Below are 19,154 nucleotides of genomic sequence, written 5' to 3'. Positions count from 1 at the left end.
CCTGGGGTCAGGAGGTCTACCAATCTGCTAGCTCCTGGAGGGATTGCTGAGTATGTCCTCAGGCCCCAAGTGGTAACAGGTGTTTCCAGTTGCCTTTATTAGCAGCAGCCAGGCCCTCAGGTGAGGGGCGGGGCTGTGATCTCCACTGGAAACTCCTAATTCAGACAATGGAGGCATCCATCTTCCTTTTGTCTCTCCATAACAAGGGCCCGGGGAGTTTGTGCTACTTGCAAGCAGAGCGACTTTAGATGGGACACTATGGATTCCTACTTCTGGGAATCTCTCTGAGTATGATGTATGTACACCAGGACACCATGATCAGGGATGGTGAGTCCACAGGAGCAATTGCCTTAGCCGGACCCAAATGGGAGGTGTCAGAGGCCGGGTTCATCCACTATTGTTTGGTCAAACAAAGTTCCCATCTATGTTGGAACTATTTCTCGGTTCTTTCTGGGCTTGTAATCTGCTGCCCTGAGAAGTGGACTGGGAGCCTGGAGGCTGAGTATGCAGCCAAACGTGACTGGACAGGGTCCTGCCCCTGAATTCTGAGGGGTGCCCCAGCTTCCCCCGTTGGCAGTGTTTGGATGATAGTGAGGCATGAGATTGAATAGGGAACTCAGGAGATTTAGACATGAGAGTCCCTTTGCATATGCATTCTTGCTTAGCCAGAATCTGAGCTAGCTGGCTTTCGGTAACCAGCTAGGTTCTCTGTACATAAGGTGCAGGTGAGGCTGGCTACCTGGCCACCCATGCTCTGAGACTACTATAGGTGAACTCTGAGCACACTCAGACACAGACAGACAGACAGACACAGACACACACACATTACTGTCAGGTCTGTAAGTACAGCATATGGTGAAGGCTGAGGCTGTCTGGGGTCTGTGAGCATGAGAGCTGCTGTCTTACAATCTCTACAAGCCAGCTGAACCTGTCATCAATGAACACAGTGTAGGAGGTTTTTGAATTCTGGTCTCTTTCCAATTCATGTATTTCTCTTCTCACCTTCTCTGTCTCTAACTCTCACATGCTCTCATACACTCTGTCTTCACTCATTTATATTTTACTTATATACTTTTTTTACTGACAGGCCCAGATATACAAAGAGAGTTACCAGAGCACTGCTGAGCTCTGGTTTGTTGTGTTGGCGATTTCACCTAAGCTTCTGGAGCTTCAGTTTGTACGTCTTTCTGACACAAGCCATTTTCTGTCTCCTCATTTCCATGCCACTATCACTCAGAGTTTATAATAAAGAGATACATATATATATATATATATATATATATATATATATATATATATATATATACTTATATATTTATATATTTTTCATTTTTTGAATTGTCGACCTATGTATTTGACCTTAATTCAGAATTACCACATTTATAACAGCCTGGTTTTTCAGAAATAATTGGCCATATTGTTTGAGCAGCTTTCAATACAAATATTAAATATAGAACCTTCCAGTAGCATTTCTAATCGTGTTTCTATCAGCATTCTTATTGTAATTATCATAGCCCAGAACTTCCCTTCTTTTTCTAGTGTAAGCTTTAATACATATGTGTTTGTTTTCTTTTTCTGGAAATCTTAATTTCCTTGGACCCTGAAGTGTTAGGGAACTTTTGAAGCAGCCCTCTGTTTCTCAGCAGATGGTTTCTATGTTTCTGCTGTAATCAGGTCTTCTTGTGGTTTTTGTTTTCATTAATTTTTTCAAGTCCTCCTAAATCATAACCATTTATTTGCATATTTATTTATTTAGTAAGGTATCACATGAGGGTCATTTCTTCTGCTTGATATAATTTCTCTTATAATTGAAGGGAACTTTTGATGCACAATACATTTCCTGGGGCAAATACTACACACATATGGTGAAGGCTTGGGTTGTCTGGGGTCTGTGGGCATTAGAACTGCTGCCTTACAATCTCTATAACCCAGGTTTGAACCTGTCATGAATGAACACAGTCTAGGGGGTTTTTGACTTCTGGTCTATTTCCAACTCCTCTATTTCTTTTCTCTCCTTCTCAGTCTCTGTCTCTCACAGGCTCTCACTCACTCTGTCTGCACTCAGTAATATTTTACTTATATCCTTATTTTATTGAAGGCCCAGATATACAAAGAGAATTGCCAGAGCACTGCTGAGCTCTGGCTTGTTTTTTTTGGTGATTTTACCTAGGCTATTGGATCCTCAGTTTTGTAAGTCTCTCTGACACAAGCCATATTCTTTCTCTTCATATCCATGGCAGTATCTCTCAGACTTTATAATAAAGATATACATCCATATACATATATGGGACACTCATGCATGCCTACTAATGGGAATCTATCTAAGTGTGATGTGTGGAGACCAGAACACCATGATCAGGGATTGTGAGGCCACAGGATAAATTGCCTTAGCCGGACCCAAAGGGTAGGTTTGAGGGGCCGGGTTCATCCACTATTGTTTTGTTAAACACTGTTCCCATCTATGTTGAAACACAGCTCTTTCTAGGTTCATTCTGGGCTTGTAATCTGCTGCCCTGAGCAGTGGATTGAGAGCCTGGAGGCTGAGTAGGCAGCAAAACGTGACTGGACAGGCTCCTGCCCCTGAATTCTGAGGGGTGCCCCAGCTTACCTCGTTGGCAGTGTTTGGATGATAGTGAGGCATGAGATTGAATCGGGAACTCAGGAGAGGGAGACATGAGAGTCCCTGTGCATGTTAATTCTTGCTTAGCCAGAATCTGGGCTAGCTGGCTTGCCTTGACCAGCTAGGTTCTCTGTACATAAGTTGCAGGTGAGGCTGGATACCTTCCAACCCATGCTCTGAGACTACTATAGGTGAACTCTGAGCACACTCAGACACAGACAGACAGACAGACACAGACACACACACATTACTGTCAGGTCTGGTAGTACTGCATATGGTGAAGGCTGGGGCTGTCTGGGGTCTGTGGGCATGAGAGCTGCGGCTTTACAATCTCTACAAGCCAGGTTTGGACCTGTCATCAATGAACACAGTGTAGGAGGTTTTTGAATTCTTATCGCTTTCCAGCATAAGTGGCTGATGGGCGGGCCTTCCAAAGGCTGCCCAATGAGAGTGCTGCAGAATCGTGTGGGCGGTGCTCAAGTTTGCTGGCCAATCACTGACGAGGGGCCTTGATACTCCTTGGCGTGTAGTAGCACACTGTCCAATGACATTGCTGGCAGGGTTTCTGGGCGAGGCCTAAGCCTCTGGCCTATCAGAGCATGGCTGGTGCCCTGTCTGCGGGCCTTCTGAAGTAAGCCCGAAAATGGGAGCTCAGAGCTGGACTTAAAAGCCTGGGCGTGCTTCCAGGAAGTGCGAAGCAGGGTTCAGCCCAAGTCCCTGACTTGCAGAAGATGTGCAGTGTGCATGTGTATAACTCCGTTTGTGCCTGTGCAGCTGTCGATGTGTGTGTGTGTAAATGTGAGAGTGTTTGTTTGTGTGTGTTTGTGTGTGTGTGTGTGTGAGAGAGAGAGAGGGAGAGAGAGACAACAACAGATTCACTGTGGCACAGGTGATTTTGTGCAAAACACTTGGCACATTCTGATGTACAGCTCAATGTTGACACCATTGTAGCTCTCCTTGGCCCTTGGTCACTTTTCTTCTTTTCAGATGTAAAGACACTGAAGAGGGAGAGGTTTTTGCCCTGAGGCTTGCACTGGGAACGAGCAGCTTCCCTGTGTGTATTGCCAGAGTAGGAAACTTGTGGTGCCTGTCTCTGTAGAGAGTCTCCTGGATGAGTTCCTTCTGGAGCCTTTTTCGCTCGGTCCTGTTGGAGCTGCATATAGCTAATGATTTGGGGATTTTACTCTTTTGGACAATTCTTTTCCTGATGCTCCGTTTCTCTCCAGGATTTAGCAATCAATTGTCTGAATGTCATATAGCATCCATTGTAGAAAATGACTACATCAGTGTCTTGCCCTCTCTCTCTCTCTCTCTCTCTCTATATATATATATATATATATATATATATATATATATATATATATATATGATGTAGAGGTCAAAAATATATTTTAGCTAGAGACCTGCACAGCTCTGGATTCAGGTAGTAATGCGGATACACCTGGCCCTTCTGAGCCACAGTAATGAGAGTCATCTCACAGAGCCATTCGTTTACCTCTTGTCACTCTACAAATATCTCTCAGCAAAAACTACAGCTGCCAAATCATCTATTCCCTCTTGTTCTTTTTGTCCACCAAGTCCTATCCCTAAACTGTAAATCAATGAAGAAATAGACATAGTGCAGTTCCCGCACACAGGGCAGACTGAGGCTGGACCAGGGAGATGAACTACGCTAGCCTGCATTTGGCTGGAGCATTACTAAAATTACTTCCAATTTGGAGAGGCAAGGGCAGTTTTGCAGAGTGGGCTGCAGGCCAAGTGTTGCTTCTCAGAGTGGGCTACGACCTAGATGATCTAAGTGTAACCTTTCCTCACAAACATAAAATAACAATGCCACTTGTATGAAGTATGCATGCGCATGGAGGATTTGTCTTCAGTGCTCTGGCACTGATAAACACAGGTCCAGAATTTCTGTCCTTTTCTGTCACTGTCAATCTATCTCTCTGACTGTCTCTACGTGCCTTCTTCACTGGGCCCTTACTGGAAGTCAGTGCATGTATCGTGAACTCGGTCTTCCTGGTGTTGACGTTTTCCTTTCTTTGCCCTTTGGATTATTTAATATCATGAATATGGCGTAGTACAGTGGGGAACTGAGAAGGCAGCTGCCAGGAGCCATTTCTCTGCCTGATAGATGATAAGCTTTGAAACAATGGAAGCCCTCGAGACAAGTTTCATTTCCCCCTGGGCAGGTCATTTTCCCCTCAGGTAGACCATTTATCAGAAACAGTGACACAACACATAGTTGTGGTAGCAAACATGATTTCATCCATTGTATGTTGCAAGGAACATTCCACCTTTGAAGATTGCTCCCCCTCCTCCTCTTCCAGCAGTTCCCCCTCCTTCCCCAAAGCCTTATAATGCCTGTGTTCACAATAAAATTTAGAGCTTGATCAGAAACCTGTCTTGCTTTCGTTCTTCGTGTCTCTTGTTCCTATCATTTCAGGTCTCATTGGGTTCCTAGCCCCTGCTCACCGCCCTGCTGGCCGGGGCATTCTGGCGCCCGAGCGTGGGGCAAAGAAGCCTTCTGGACCTAGAAACTCCGCTGATCGAGGGGGTAGGCCTACCCGAATTCACTGAGTCACCACGGCCGAGGGGGTAACGCAAAGACTCGCAGAGATCACCATGGAGATACCCGACCGTGAGACGCATCTGGAGGAGAGTGTTCACAGCGGCTGAGGTAAGCAAAACCATGGGACATGAATTTAGCAAACAAGATTTATTCATTAAAGGACTCAAGGAGTCACTCAAGACACGAGGAACTAGGGTTAAAAAGAAAGAATTAAAGAAGTTTTTAGATTATATTGGAAATATTTGCCCCTGGTTCCCCCAGGAAGGCACTATAGATGAGAAACGTTGGATGAGAATTGGTGACTGTCTTAATGATTACTATCAGTCTTTTGGTCCTGAACGTGTACCTGTTTCTGCCTTTTGTTACTGGAATTTAATTAATGATATCTTAAAAATCTATAATAATCACCCTGATATTAAAAACCTTATTACAGAGGGTGAAAAGATCCTCCGGCAACTTTCTCGTCCACCGTCCAGGACAAAGACCCCATCTCCATGCCCTTCTGAGGTTATTGATCTTGATCCCCCAGTACCCAGTCAAAATAAAAGCCTCCCAGCACCTGATGAAAGTAAAAGCCCTATTCCCCTCCCTACAGGTCCCACTGCACTTACTAAAGTTCCCTCCATTGACCCTCCTATTGCTAATTCACTTGAGAATGAAACCCAGCATTCTTCCCCCGCTTCTATCCAGTTTTACAAAACCTCCCACAAAGCCCCCCCTCTCCTGAAGCACTTCCCGTGGAGGATGAGGCTTTGATAGAAAAAGAGGCTGCCAAATATCACAATCCTGATTGGTATCCTCCTCCCTTTAATCCCCCTCCCTATATCCATGCTTCCACTCTCCAGCCTGACCCTCTCCTTGATAACCCCTCCATCAGGAGGGCACGCTCAGGACCCCTTACAGGAATTTCCACTCTCCGCAAGGTCCTTGCTGACCGGAGAGAGCAGCTTCAATTAATGAAAGAAATAGCTGCAGTTACAGAAGAACTTACATTTTTAGCCTCACCTAAAAACCCAATCCTTAAAACTAAAACTAAAACTAAACCATCCAAATCTAAACCAATTTTGGCTTTCCCTGTTACTCGGAGCCAGGCTCAAACTGATCCTGAAAATGAGGACTCTATACAAATAGAAAATCCTGAAGACCCTCCAGGTTCAGATGATGATAGTGATGATAATCTTCCAGAACCCCCCGCACCCTTTAAAACTGAAGATGACAAAGCCCAATCAAATTCAGATGATGATAATGATGATAATTGTTCTCAAAGACATAAAAACTTAAATCATCATGGTAATGGTTCTCAGAGATACAAAAATCTAAATCTTAAGTACTTAGAAAAACTAAAAGCGGCGGTTGCTAACTATGGACCGACTGCTCCCTTTACTATAAACTTGTTAGAAGGATTTAGTGATAAATGGCTTACTCCTAATGATTGGAATAGGCTGGCTCGTGCTGCTCTTAGTGGAGGAGACTATGTCTCCTGGAGAATTGAATTCATAGAAAACTGTAGGGACATGGCTCAGCGCAATGAGAGAAAAGACTCCTCAAAAACTTGGACCCTTAAAAAACTTGTTGGTGAGAGCCCTTATAATTCCAATGAAGCTCAAGCCCGTTTCCCACCCGGCTTGCTCACCCAGATACAGCAGGCTGGCCTAAAAGCATGGAAACTTCTTCCCCCTAAGGGATCAACCACCACTTCCTTGGCAAAAATTAGACAAGGCCCAGAAGAGCCCTATAGTGATTTTATCAGCCGCCTAATTGAGGCAGCAGAAAGGCTTTTCGGAGGTGAAGAAACTGATAATCCTTTTGTTAAACATTTGGCTTTTGAAAATGCTAACCCCGCTTGTCAAGATGCCATCTGTCCTTACAGGCATGGCACTCTTGCTGATTATGTTAAGCTTTGCTCTGGCATCGGCACTACGCATGCTCTTGGGCTCGCCATCGGGGTCGCCCTTCGTAATGATAATTTTGCTGCAGGTGCCGGCCAACATAATAGGACTTGCTTTAACTGCAAACAGCCTGGTCATTTTATGAGAGAATGCACGGCTACTGCCCAAATTCAATCTCCTGTGTCAGAGCGCCCTCTACTGGCAACAGTTTGTCCACGTTGCCAAAAAGGCAGACACTGGGCTTCTGAATGCAAATCAAAAACTAACATCCAGGGCCAATTCTTAAACCCCCGACCATCGGGAAACTTCCTGCGGGGCCGGCCCCTGGCCCCCACACAAAGGACAAACCCTGGGGCTACAAGGTTTGTCCCTCGGGCTTCAGCCCAACCACTTCAGCAGCCGCTCCAGCCGCTTCCCCCTCCCCAGTCAATTCCCAATGCCTTCGCAGGTCAGTCTCTAGTCTCTGGAGAGCCACCGCTCGCAGCGCAGGACTGGACCTCTGTGCCACCTCCCGCACAAGATTAACCCCTGATACAGGCCCACAGACCATAAATACTGGAGTTTTTGGTCCTCTTCCCCCAAATTTGTTTGGCCTCATACTAGGAAGAGCTAGTCCCACCCTCCGAGGTTTGCATTTGATCCCTGGAGTTGTTGATAATGACTTCACCGGAGAAATTAAAATTATTGCCTCCTCTCAGGAAGGCACACAGGTCATTCCACCCGGTGAGCGATTAGCACAGTTAATATTACTTCCCTTACAACATCTTAATAACAATTTCCATAAACAGTCCCGTCTCAATGACCCCCCTGGGTCTTCAGACGCATATTGGGTCCAACAGGTTTCTCTTGACCGCCCCTCCTTAAAACTATTTTTAAATGGCAAACCTTTTACTGGTATTATAGACACAGGGGCTGATGCCACAGTCATTTCTGAAAAAGACTGGCCACACACTTGGCCCTTAACGGCCTCTCACACCCATTTAAAAGGCATAGGTCAGTCCACTGATCCCAAAATCAGCTCCCAGGCTCTTACTTGGTCAGATGAAGAAGGCAATATTGGCTCTGTTACTCCATTTGTTATCCCTGGGCTGCCAGTTAATCTCTGGGGTCGTGATATTCTCTCTCAAATGAATGTTATTATGTGCAGCCCCAATGAAAAAGTTACCCGGCAGATGTTAAATCAAGGTTTTCTCCCGGGAAGAGGATTAGGAAAAAAAAACCTCAAGGAATTAGAGATCCCCTTACAGTCGTTCAAAGAACAGATCAGTCGGGGCTGGGTATCCCTCCCCCTCCGCCTTTTTCCTAATGGCCATTGACATACCTGCACCCCATGCAGAAAAATTTCCTGGAAAACAAGTGTTCACGTATGGGTTGATCAATGGCCTTTAACACAAGAAAAAGCCAAGGCAGCACTGACGCTAGTGCAGGAGCAGCTTGCTGCAGGTCACATAGAACCAACCACCTCCCCATGGAATACCCCAATTTTTGTCATAAAAAAGAAATCAGGAAAATGGCGATTATTACAAGACCTGAGAGCTATTAACAAAGTAATGTTCCCTATGGGGGCCCTTCAACCGGGTCTGCCCTCCCCTGTAGTAATTCCCTCTGGCTATTTTAAAATAGTTATTGATCTCAAAGACTGTTTCTTCACTATTCCCTTACACCCTGATGATAGGCCTCATTTTGCCTTCAGCATACCCCAAATAAATTTTCAGGGCCCTATGCCCCGTTATCAATGGAAAGTACTACCACAAGGCATGGCCAATAGCCCTACCCTTTGTCAAAAATTTGTTTTTTTGCTGTTGCCCCAATTAGACAAAGGTGGCCTTCCATATATTTACTACATTATATGGACGATATACTTTTGGCGGCCCCCAAAAAAGACAGCCTGTTCCTATGCCTAGAAGACCTGATAGCCAGCCTTTCAAATAGAGGACTTCAAGTTGCCCCCGATAAAGTACAAATAGCTGACCCTTATACTTACTTAGGATATGAATTGCTTCATCACCGTGTGCTACCCCCACGGATTCAACTATGCACCTCCCATTTGCAGACCTTGAATGACTTCCAAAAACTTTTAGGTGACATTCAATGGCTTAGACCGTATTTAAAATTACCCACTCATGCCCTGCTCCCCCTAAATGAAATTCTTAATGGTGACCCAAATCCATCGTCTCCCAGAAAACTTTCCCCTGAAGCCCAAGCTTCCTTAACCCTTATAAACCGCTCCAAACAAGAACAGTCTGTTTTTCAAATTGACTATAATACACCCCTGCTGTTTGTTATCTGTTCCACTTCTCATACGCCCACTGGTGTTTTCTGGCAAAACTCACTTAAAGCCAAAGATAAGGGGCACCCCCTATTATGGGTTCATCTGCCCGCTTCCCCTCAAAAAGTGCTTGCCACATATCCATTCCTGATTGCACAGCTGATTATAAAAGCACGTAAATTAAGCCGTCAATATTTTGGAAAAGATCCTGATTCTCTTATCTTACCTTACACTAAAGACCAGCTTGACTGGTTGCTCCAAGCTTCTGACGACTGGCCTATTGCATGTGCCTCTTTCTCAGGCACCATTGATAATCATTATCCCAACAATCCCCTGCTTCAATTTGCTGCTGTACATCCCTTTGTGTTCCCCAAAGTAACAGCCACCCAGCCTCTTGATAAGGCCTACTTGGTATTTACTGACGGCTTTGCTAATGGAATTGCAGCCTACGTGATTGATGGGAACCCCGCCTCCTGCCTCTCCCCTTACACTTCAGCTCAGCTTGTTGAACTTTATGCTATCATCAAAGTGTTTCAGGAATTGCATTCCCAGCCCTTTAACCTATATACAGACAGTGCCTATGCTGCTCATTCAGTGCCCTTGTTAGAGACTGTTCCTTTTATCAAATCCTCCACCAATGCTTCTCCTTTATTTCTAACATTGCACTCCTTAATTGGTGCTCGAACCTGCCCTTTTTTCATAGGCCATTTGTGTGCTCACACACTGTTACCTGGTCCCCTTTCTGAAGGAAATGCACTGGCAGATGCTGCCACTCAGTTAACTTTCCCTGTACTTGCTGACCCCGTTTCCCTAGCACAACAGGCCCATTCTCTCCACCACCTTAACTCTCAGACCCTTCGCCTTGCATACAAGGTTACCCGTGACCAAGCTCGTGAAATTGTTAAAAACTGCCCTGACTGCTCTATCTCACTTCCAGTCCCTCACATTGGAGTTAATCCAAGTGGACTGGTCCCGAGTGAAATTTGGCAAATGGATGTTACTCATTTTAATGAATTTGGAAAACTTAAATACATTCATGTTACTGTTGATACCTTTAGTGGCTTTATCTTTGCCTCCCTCCATACTGGAGAGGCCTCAAAAAATGTTATTGCTCATGTCCTTTAATGCCTTTCAGTCATCAGTAAACCCAGGGTGGTCAAGACAGACAATGGTCCAGGATACGTGGGAAAAAATTTTCAGGCCTTCTGCCAGAGACTCTGTATTAAACATATCACTGGCATCCCCTATGACCCTCAAGGCCAAGGTATTGTAGAACGAGCTCACCAAACACTTAAGGCAGCTCTGCATAAACTCAAAAATACCTCCCTCTATGAGACTCGTGGAGCGCCACGTAATATCCTTAACCATGCTCTTTTTGTCCTTAATTTTCTCAATCTCGATGCACAAGGAAAATCTGCTGCTGACCGTCTCTGGCACCCAGAGACCCATGATAGACAAGCCATGGTCAGATGGCGTGATCCCCTGACCTCGCAATGGAAGGGTCCCGACCCTGTCCTCATATGGGGACGTGGTTCAGCCTGCATATATGATCAGAATGAAGGAGCTCCTAGGTGGCTTCCTGAAAGACTTGTTAGACAAGTCAATGGTATCTCACCCTCAAGGGGAGATTGCCCTGCTCTTCCAAAAAACAGTGTTGATACACTTCCTTAAAAGCACCAAGAGTTACTAATGCATTCCACACCCAAGAACGTAAGTTCCTGAGGCCTTTTTTCTTCTTTTGTCTTTCAGAAAAACAACTCAACAATTTGAAGATGGCTCCAAAGAAGTCCAGCCGTGTGATACTTCCTTGTCTTCTCTACTTGCCCCTATTATTGGCCATTCCCACACATGCAGCTCTTGTTTATCAGTGGGAATTTCAGGTTAGAGAGACACAAACTAAGGACTCACACACCACAGTCCGAAACATTGGCATGGCATGCTGTCCTCCTAAAGGTTGCCGGGAGACTGTTGTTATTAATATTTCTCCCAAAACTATATCTAGCACCTATCGGCATTATGCCTGCTTTCCCTTTGATAATAAAGACAGGAGCGGATGCCTTACTGATGTCTCCACTTATGGAGGCTGCCGCTACTGGTCCTGCATTATTCATGATGCCCACTCGCCAAAAACCCGCACTGGAAAGCCCAGTATTCTCAGATTACAAGGGTCCCAGTTTACTATTCAGATTTCTGATCCTTTGAATACCCGCTGGCAAGAGGGAGTTATAGGTAAATTATATAATGATGGATATTCCAGATATCCTACTGGAACTATACACATCTCCCGACAATTGGTGTTGGCTGAGCACAGAGAACAAGTAAATCAAGTCATTATAGAAACAGAAAATAAGCTCCATTCGGTTTTCCAAACAAATTCGGCCATGGAAGTCACTAAAAAATGGGCTAACTGGCCCCTTTATCTTCAATATGCAATTAATCTTTTAAATTATTCTCAGATTGTTCTCAACACTTCTCGTTGCTTGCTGTGTGCATCCCTTTCACGACCCATTATCGCAGCAGCACCTTTAAACAACACACCTCAGCTTCTCTGTAGGTCACTACAAAAAAAACCCCTATGGGGCCCCATCCCTCCGCCCCCTCAGCCCCACTTTTTCTAGAACACATAGGCAGTTCATTTATACTGGTGTGTCTTTATACCAGCAACTCCAGCTCTGTTAATTTCACCTGCACCCGTAATGTCTCTGTAAGTGCTGTCCATACAGCCCCCCCATTAGCTTACTTCTGGTGCGGTGGGACACTTCTGACTAGCATAAATACCACTACCCCTGGACCCTGCCTCATAGTAGCTATAGTCCCCCAACTCACTTTATATGAACCTGATGAGTTTGCATGGCTCTTACACTCCACTCGTAAAAGAGCTGTTTTCCTCCCATTGATAATTGGCATAGGCTTAGCTACCTCTACCGGCATAGCTGGTGGGGCACTAGGACATTCCATTTACTTCTCCCATGATTTTTCTAACAAATTACAGCAAGTCATAGACTCCACCACAAATAGTCTAGAGTCATTACAGAGACAGATCACGTCACTGGCAAAAGTTACTTTACAGAACAGGCGAGCTCTTGACCTTTTGATGGCAGAAAAGGGAGGAACCTGCTTAGCTTTACAAGAAGAATGTTGTTTTTACATTAATGAATCAGGAGTTATAGAAGAAAATGTCAGGAACCTACAAACACTTAGTCGAGATTTGAGAAATAGATATGACCCTTCCTTTACACCATCATGGATGAATTCCCCCTTTTTTACTTGGCTGCCCTCAATTGTAGGACCCTTGATTAGCCTTTTGTTAATGATTACCTTAGGACCCTTTATTTTTAATAAGATTACTGATTTTATAAAACGGCAGATTGACTCCTTGGCATCAAAACCTTTGCAAATCCATTATCACAGACTTGATTTGGCTGATAGAGGCCTGGCTGAACCTGAGGATGACTGACCTCCCTTTTGGATGGCATAAAAGTCAGAATTATGCACTGAGACATCCAACCTTGGCAGGGAAAAGACACCAGTAAGGGGTGCGAGGCAAAGCACTGCAGGGGGAGGACCCTATTGTCCGCCTCTGAGTCCCCCGTGAAGCAAACCTGATTTGCATGGAGGTTGGTGTCAGCAACAAAAAATCATTTCCCTGGAAACTGTGGCTCTGCCTCCCCTCCCCAAAAAGACACCGAGAGCCTTATAAGATGCGGGAAGGTTGGTTTCTGCACCCACCCCGCAGGAGGAATCGGGTCAGTACTTCCCCCCTCTGGTTATACCTGCTGTTCAGGTCCCTGCTCCTCACCTCAACTAACTGCCTCAAGTTAAATTATAACGAAGGGATGAGATGCCAGGAGCCATTTCTCTGCTTGATAGATGATAAGCTTTGAAACAATGGAAGCCCTCGAGACAAGTTTCATTTCCCCCTGGGCAGGCCATTTTCCCCTCAGGTAGACCATTTATCAGAAACAGTGACACAACACATAGTTGTGGTAGCAAACATGATTTCATCCATTGTATGTTGCAAGGAACATTCCCCCTTTGAAGATTGCTCCCCCTCCTCCTCCTCCAGCACTTCCCCCTCCTTCCCCAAAGCCTTATAATGCCTGTGTTCACAATAAAATTTAGAGCTTGATCAGAAACCTGTCTTGCTTTCGTTCTTCGTGTCTCTTGTCCCTTTCATTTCAGGTCTCATTGGGTTCCTAGCCCCTGCTCACCGCCCTGCTGGCCGGGCCTACTGCAGGTAACAAGCATGTGTTCATCTCCAGCTGCAGCTGTCCAGGCCCTCTGTGCTTGACTCCCATTCTCCAGGGCCCTGAGGCTGACACTCAGCCTAAATGCAGCCCTCCTCACCTCCTGCACAGCATCCTAGTCCTTATTCCATGAGAGCCCAGGGCAAGAGAAGTGAAACTCTGTCCCCCTGGCACACACATTGTGTTTTCCCTCTATTGGTCCAAATGTAAAGGATCTGTGGTACTGATGGCCACACAAGTGTCCAGATTTTCCATGCAAAACGGAAGCCTCCAAGGTTCAATGGGTGCATAAAGAAGGTGTTTTGATGGCTGTGAAATGTCTTTTCCAAGTGCCTCCTGGGGTTTAAAATCCTTTTTGATACCTAAAGTTCTTTCTTGTATCTAGGGAATATTCTCACCTCGGGCCAGAAGGCCTCCCCAACAAGGAGCACAACTATCCTGGGGTCAGGAGGTCTGCCAGCCTGCTAGCTCCTGGAGGGATTCCTGAGTATGTCCTCAGTGGCCAAGTTGTAACAGCTGCTTCCAATTGCCTTTATTAGCAGAATCCAGGCCCTCAGGTGAGGGGCGGAACTGTTATCTCCACTGGAAGCTCCTAATTCAGCCAATGGAGTCATCCATCTTTCTTTTGTCTCTCCATAGCAAGGACCAGTGGAGCTTGTGCTTCCTGCAAGCAGAGAGACTTTGTATGGGACACTCTTGCATGCCTACTTCTGGGAATCTCTCTGAGTGTGATGTGTGGACACCAGGACACCATGATCAGGGATTGTGAGGCCACAGTAGCAATTGCCTTAGTCGGACCCAAAGGGTAGGTGTAAGGGGCCGGGTTCATCCACTATTGTTTGGTCAAACACTGTTCCCATCTATTTTGAAACACAGCTCTTTCTGGGTACTTTCTGTGCTTGTAATCTGCTGCCCTGAGCAGTGGATTGAGAGCCTGGAGGCTGAGTAGGCAGCCAAACGTGACTGGACAGGGTCCTGACCCTGAATTCTGAGTGGTGCCCCAGCTTCCCCCTTTGGCAGTGTTTGGATGATAGTGAGGCATGAGATTGAACCGGAACTCAGGAGAGCGAGACATGAGAGTCTCTTTGCATATGCATTCTTACTTAGCCAGCATCTGGTCTAGCTGGCTTTCCCTAACCAGCTAGGTTCTCTGTACATAAGTTGCAGGTGAGGCTGGCTACCTTGCCACCCATGCTCTGAGACTACTATAGGTGAGTTCTGACCACACACAGACACACACATACACATTACTGTCAGGTCTGGTAGTACAGAATATGGTGAAGGCTGGGGTAGTCTGGGGTCTGTGGGCATGAGAGCTGCTGCCTTACAATCTCTACAAGAGAGGTTTGAACCTGTCATCAATGAACACAGTGTAGGAGGTTTTTGAATTCTGGTCTCTTTCCAACTCGTCTATTTCTCTTCTCTCCTTCTCTGTCTCTAACTCTCACATGCTCTCACACACTCTGTCTTCACTCATTAATATTTTACTTATATAATTATTTTACTGACAGGCCCAGATATACAAAGAGAGTTACCAGAGCACTGCTGAGCTCTGGCTTGTTGTGTTTGCGATTTCACTTAGGCTACTGGAGCCTCAGTTTGTAAGTCTTTCTGACACAAGCCATATTCTGTCTCCTCATTTCTATGCCAGTATCACTCAGAGTTTATAATAAAGATATACATATATATATATATATATATTTATATATCTGATATTTTTAGAATTGTCGAACTATGTATTTGACCTTAATTCAGAATTACCACATTTATAACAGCCTAGTTTTTCAGAAATAATGGCCATACAGTTGGAGCAGCATTCAATACAAATATAAATAATAGAACCTTCCAGTAGCATTTCTAATCATGTTTCTATCAGCATCCTTATTGTAATTATCATAGCCCAGAACTTCCCTTCTTTTTCTAGTGTAAGCTTCAATACATATGTGTTTGTTTTCTTTCTCCGGACATCTTAATTTCCCTGGACCCTGATGTGTTAGGGAATTTTTGAGGCAGCCCTCTGTTTCTCAGCTGATGGTTTCTATGTTTCTGCTGTAATCAGGTCTTCTTGTGGTTTTTCTTTTTATTTATTTTTTATTTTTTCAAGTCCTCCTAGATCATCCCCATTTATTTGCATATTTATTTATTTAGTCAGGTATCACATATACGGTCATTTCTTCTGCTTGATAGATTTTCTCATATAATTGAAGGGAACTTTTGAAGCACAATACATTTCCTGGGGCATATAATACACACATATTGAGAAGACTTGGGTTCTCTGGGTTCGGTAGGCATTAGAGCTACTGTCTTACAATCTCTACAACCCAGGTTTTAACCTGTCATGAATGAACAAAATCTAGGGGGTTTTGACTACTGGTCTATTTCCGACTCTTCTATTTCTCTTCTCGCCATCTCTGTCTCTGACTCTCACAGGCTCTCACTCACTCTGTCTGCACTCAGTCATATTTTACTTATATCCTTATTTTATTGACAGGCCCAGATATACAAATTGAGTTGCCAGAGCACTGCTGAGCTCTGGCTTTTTGTTGGTGTTTTCGCCTAGGTTACTTGAGCCTCAGCTTTGTAAGTGTATCTGACACAAGCCATATTATGTCTCCTCATATACATGGCAGTATCTCTCAGACTTTATAATAAAGATATACATCCTTATACATATATAAATATACATATATATATATCTGTCATTTTTGGAATTGTCAAACTATGTAATTGATCAGAATTAACACATTTATAACAGCTTCCTTTTTCATTAATAATTGGCCACATAGCTGGAGCAGGATTCAATACAATTATAAATAATAGAACCTTCCAGTAGCATTTCTAATAGGATTTCTATCAGCATCCTTATTGAAATTATAATAGTACAGAACTTGCCTCCTTTCTCTAGTATAAGCTTCAAGAAATATGAGTTTCTTTTCATTCTCCTGAAATCTTCATTTCCCTGGACTCTGAAGTGTCTCGGAATTTTTGAAGCAGCCATCTGTTTCTCAGCAGATGGTTTCTATGTTTCTACTGTAATCAGGTCTTCCTGTTCTTTTTGTTTTTATTTTTCTTTTTTTCAAATCCTTATAGATCATCCCCATTTATTTGCATATTTATTTATTTATTTAGTCCTATATAACATGAGGGGTCATTTCTTCTGCTTGATAGATATTTCTCTTATAATTGAAGGGAAGTTTACACTCACAATACATTTCCTGTCCTAAATAGTACACACATATGGTGAAGGCTGGGGTTGTCTGGGGTCTGTGGACATGAGACTGCTGCCTTACAATCTCTACAACCCAGGTTTGAACCTGTAATATATGAACACAGTGTGGGAGGTTTTTGACTTCTGGTCTGTTTCCAACTCTTCTATTTCTCTTCTTGCCTTCTCTGTCTCTGACTCTCACAGGCTCTCACTCACTCTGTCTGCACTCTTTAATATTTTACTTATATATTATTTTACTGACAGGCCCAGATATACAAAGAGAGTCACCAGGGCACTGCTGAGCTCTGGCTTGTTTTGTTGGCGATTTCACCTAGGTTTCTGGAGCCTCAGCTCTGTAAGTCTCTCTGGCAGAAGCCATACTCTGTCTCCTCATAGCCATGCCAATATCCCTCATAGTTGATAATAAAGATACACATACATATATGTACATATATATACATATATCAGTTATTTTTAGAATCATTGACCTTTTTATTTGATCTTAACTCAGAATTACCACATTTATAACAGCCTCCTTATTCATAAATAATTGGTCACATAGTTGGAGCAGGATTCACTACAATTTTAAATTAGAAACCTTCCAGGAGCATTTACAGTAGCCTTTCTATCAGTATCCTTATTGTAATTATCATAGCACAGAACTTGTCTCCATTTTCTAGCGTAAGCTTCAATACGTATGCTTTTCTTTCCATTCTCAGGAATTCTTAATATGCCTGGACCCTGAAGTGTCAGGGAATTTTTGAAGCAGCCCTCTGTTTCTCAGCATACGTTTTTTATATTTCTGCTGTAATCAGGTCTTCCTGTGGTCTTTGTTTTTATTTTTTATTTTTTTTCAAATCCTCATAGATCATCCCCATTTATTTGCATATTTATTTATTTATTAATTTAGTCCAATATCACATGAGGGGTCATTTCTTCTGCCTGATAGATTTTCTCTTATATTTGAAGGGAACTTCTGACACACAATACATTTCCTTTTGCAGATACTACACACTACTACAACTACTACTGCACTGTTTTTGACAGTGACATCCAATGCACAATGGATTAGTATTGCATGGCTCTAGAGAATGCTCACTATTTAACCTACAATGCTTCTAACGTCCAAAATATTTATTCTGTTATTTCTAGGGGGATGAATGGTTTACAGTAACAGTTACATGTAATAGTGGGCAAGGGGGGTAATTTTTCCCACTTTCCCTGTATTTCTGTACATCACTAGTAACTTTCTTATTGAGGAGAAGGAAACAGTCATAAATTGATAGAGCAGGCCCCAAGCAGGAAGAGAGACAGAGAGACAGCTGCAGCTCTGATTTGCCACTAGCCCAGCTTTTCCCTAGCTGGGTAAGTGGTGACCAGGGGCTCAAAATGGGGTCCAGGACTTCCACATAGTTCTCTGGCATTCTTGCTTAGCCAGAGTCTGGTCTAGCTGGCTTGCCCGGACCAGCTAGGTTCTCTGTACATAAGTTGCAGTTGGGGTTGGCTACCTTGACACCCATGCTCTGAGACTACTACATTTGAGCTCTGAGCACACACAGACACACACAGTCAGACAGACAGACACACACACACACACACACACAATGTCAGGTCTGGTAGTACAGCATATGGTGAAAGCTGGGGCTGTTTGGGGTCTGTGGGCATGAGAGCTGCTGCCTTACAATCTCTACAAGCCTGGTTTGAACCTGTCATCAATGAACACAGTGTAGGAGGTTTTTGAATTCTGGTCTCTTTCCAACTCATCTATTTCTCTTCTTGCCTTCTCTGTCCCTAACTCTCACATGCTCTCTCACACTCTGTCTTCACTCATGGTACTCAAGGTTGCTGGCCTATCACTGACTAGGGGCCCTGACCCTCCTGGGCGTGTCCAAGCACACTGGCCTAGGCCTCTGGCCTATCAGAGTCTGGCTGGCGACCTGTGAGTGGCCCTTCTGAAGGAAGCCCGCCAATAGGAGCTCAGAGCTGGCCAGAAAAGGCAGGGAATGCTTCCAGGAAGTGAGAAGCAGGGTTCAGCCCAGGGCGGTGCCTTGAAAAAGCTGTACAGTGCACATGTGTATAACTCCGCTGGTGCCTGTGCCTCTGTGGATGTGTGCGTGTGTGTGACTGTGAGAGTGTGTGTTTGTGTGTGTGTGTGTGTGTGTGTGAGGGAGGGAGAGAGAGATAGAACAACAGAATCACTGTGGCACAGGTGATTTTGTGCAAAACACTTGGCACATTCTGATTTACAGCTCAATATGAAACCATTATAGCTCTCCTTGGCCATTGACCACTTTTCTTCTTTTCAGTTGTGAAGACACTGAAGAGGGAGAGGTTTTTTCCCTGTGGCTTGCA

At 44.3% G+C, this 19,154-nt stretch overlaps 1 long non-coding RNA gene across 1 annotated transcript in view; it reads left to right on the top strand.

Annotated features, from left to right (window-relative positions):
• The window catches only part of LOC132536225 (uncharacterized), a 94,779-nt gene extending 82,899 nt beyond the window's left edge, over positions 1-11,880 (top strand). The window contains exons 2-3 of the long non-coding RNA XR_009547885.1: positions 5,064-5,297; positions 11,097-11,880. This is a non-coding gene — a long non-coding RNA (uncharacterized LOC132536225). The remainder of the gene's footprint in view (positions 1-5,063; positions 5,298-11,096) is intronic.
• The last annotated feature ends 7,274 nt before the right edge of the window (positions 11,881-19,154 follow it).

Source organism: Erinaceus europaeus, assembly GCF_950295315.1.
Source record: "Erinaceus europaeus chromosome 6 unlocalized genomic scaffold, mEriEur2.1 SUPER_6_unloc_59, whole genome shotgun sequence".
NCBI lineage: Eukaryota > Metazoa > Chordata > Mammalia > Eulipotyphla > Erinaceidae > Erinaceus > Erinaceus europaeus.
Note: the sequence above shows the minus strand (reverse complement) of the source record. Positions and strands in the feature narration are given on the sequence as shown.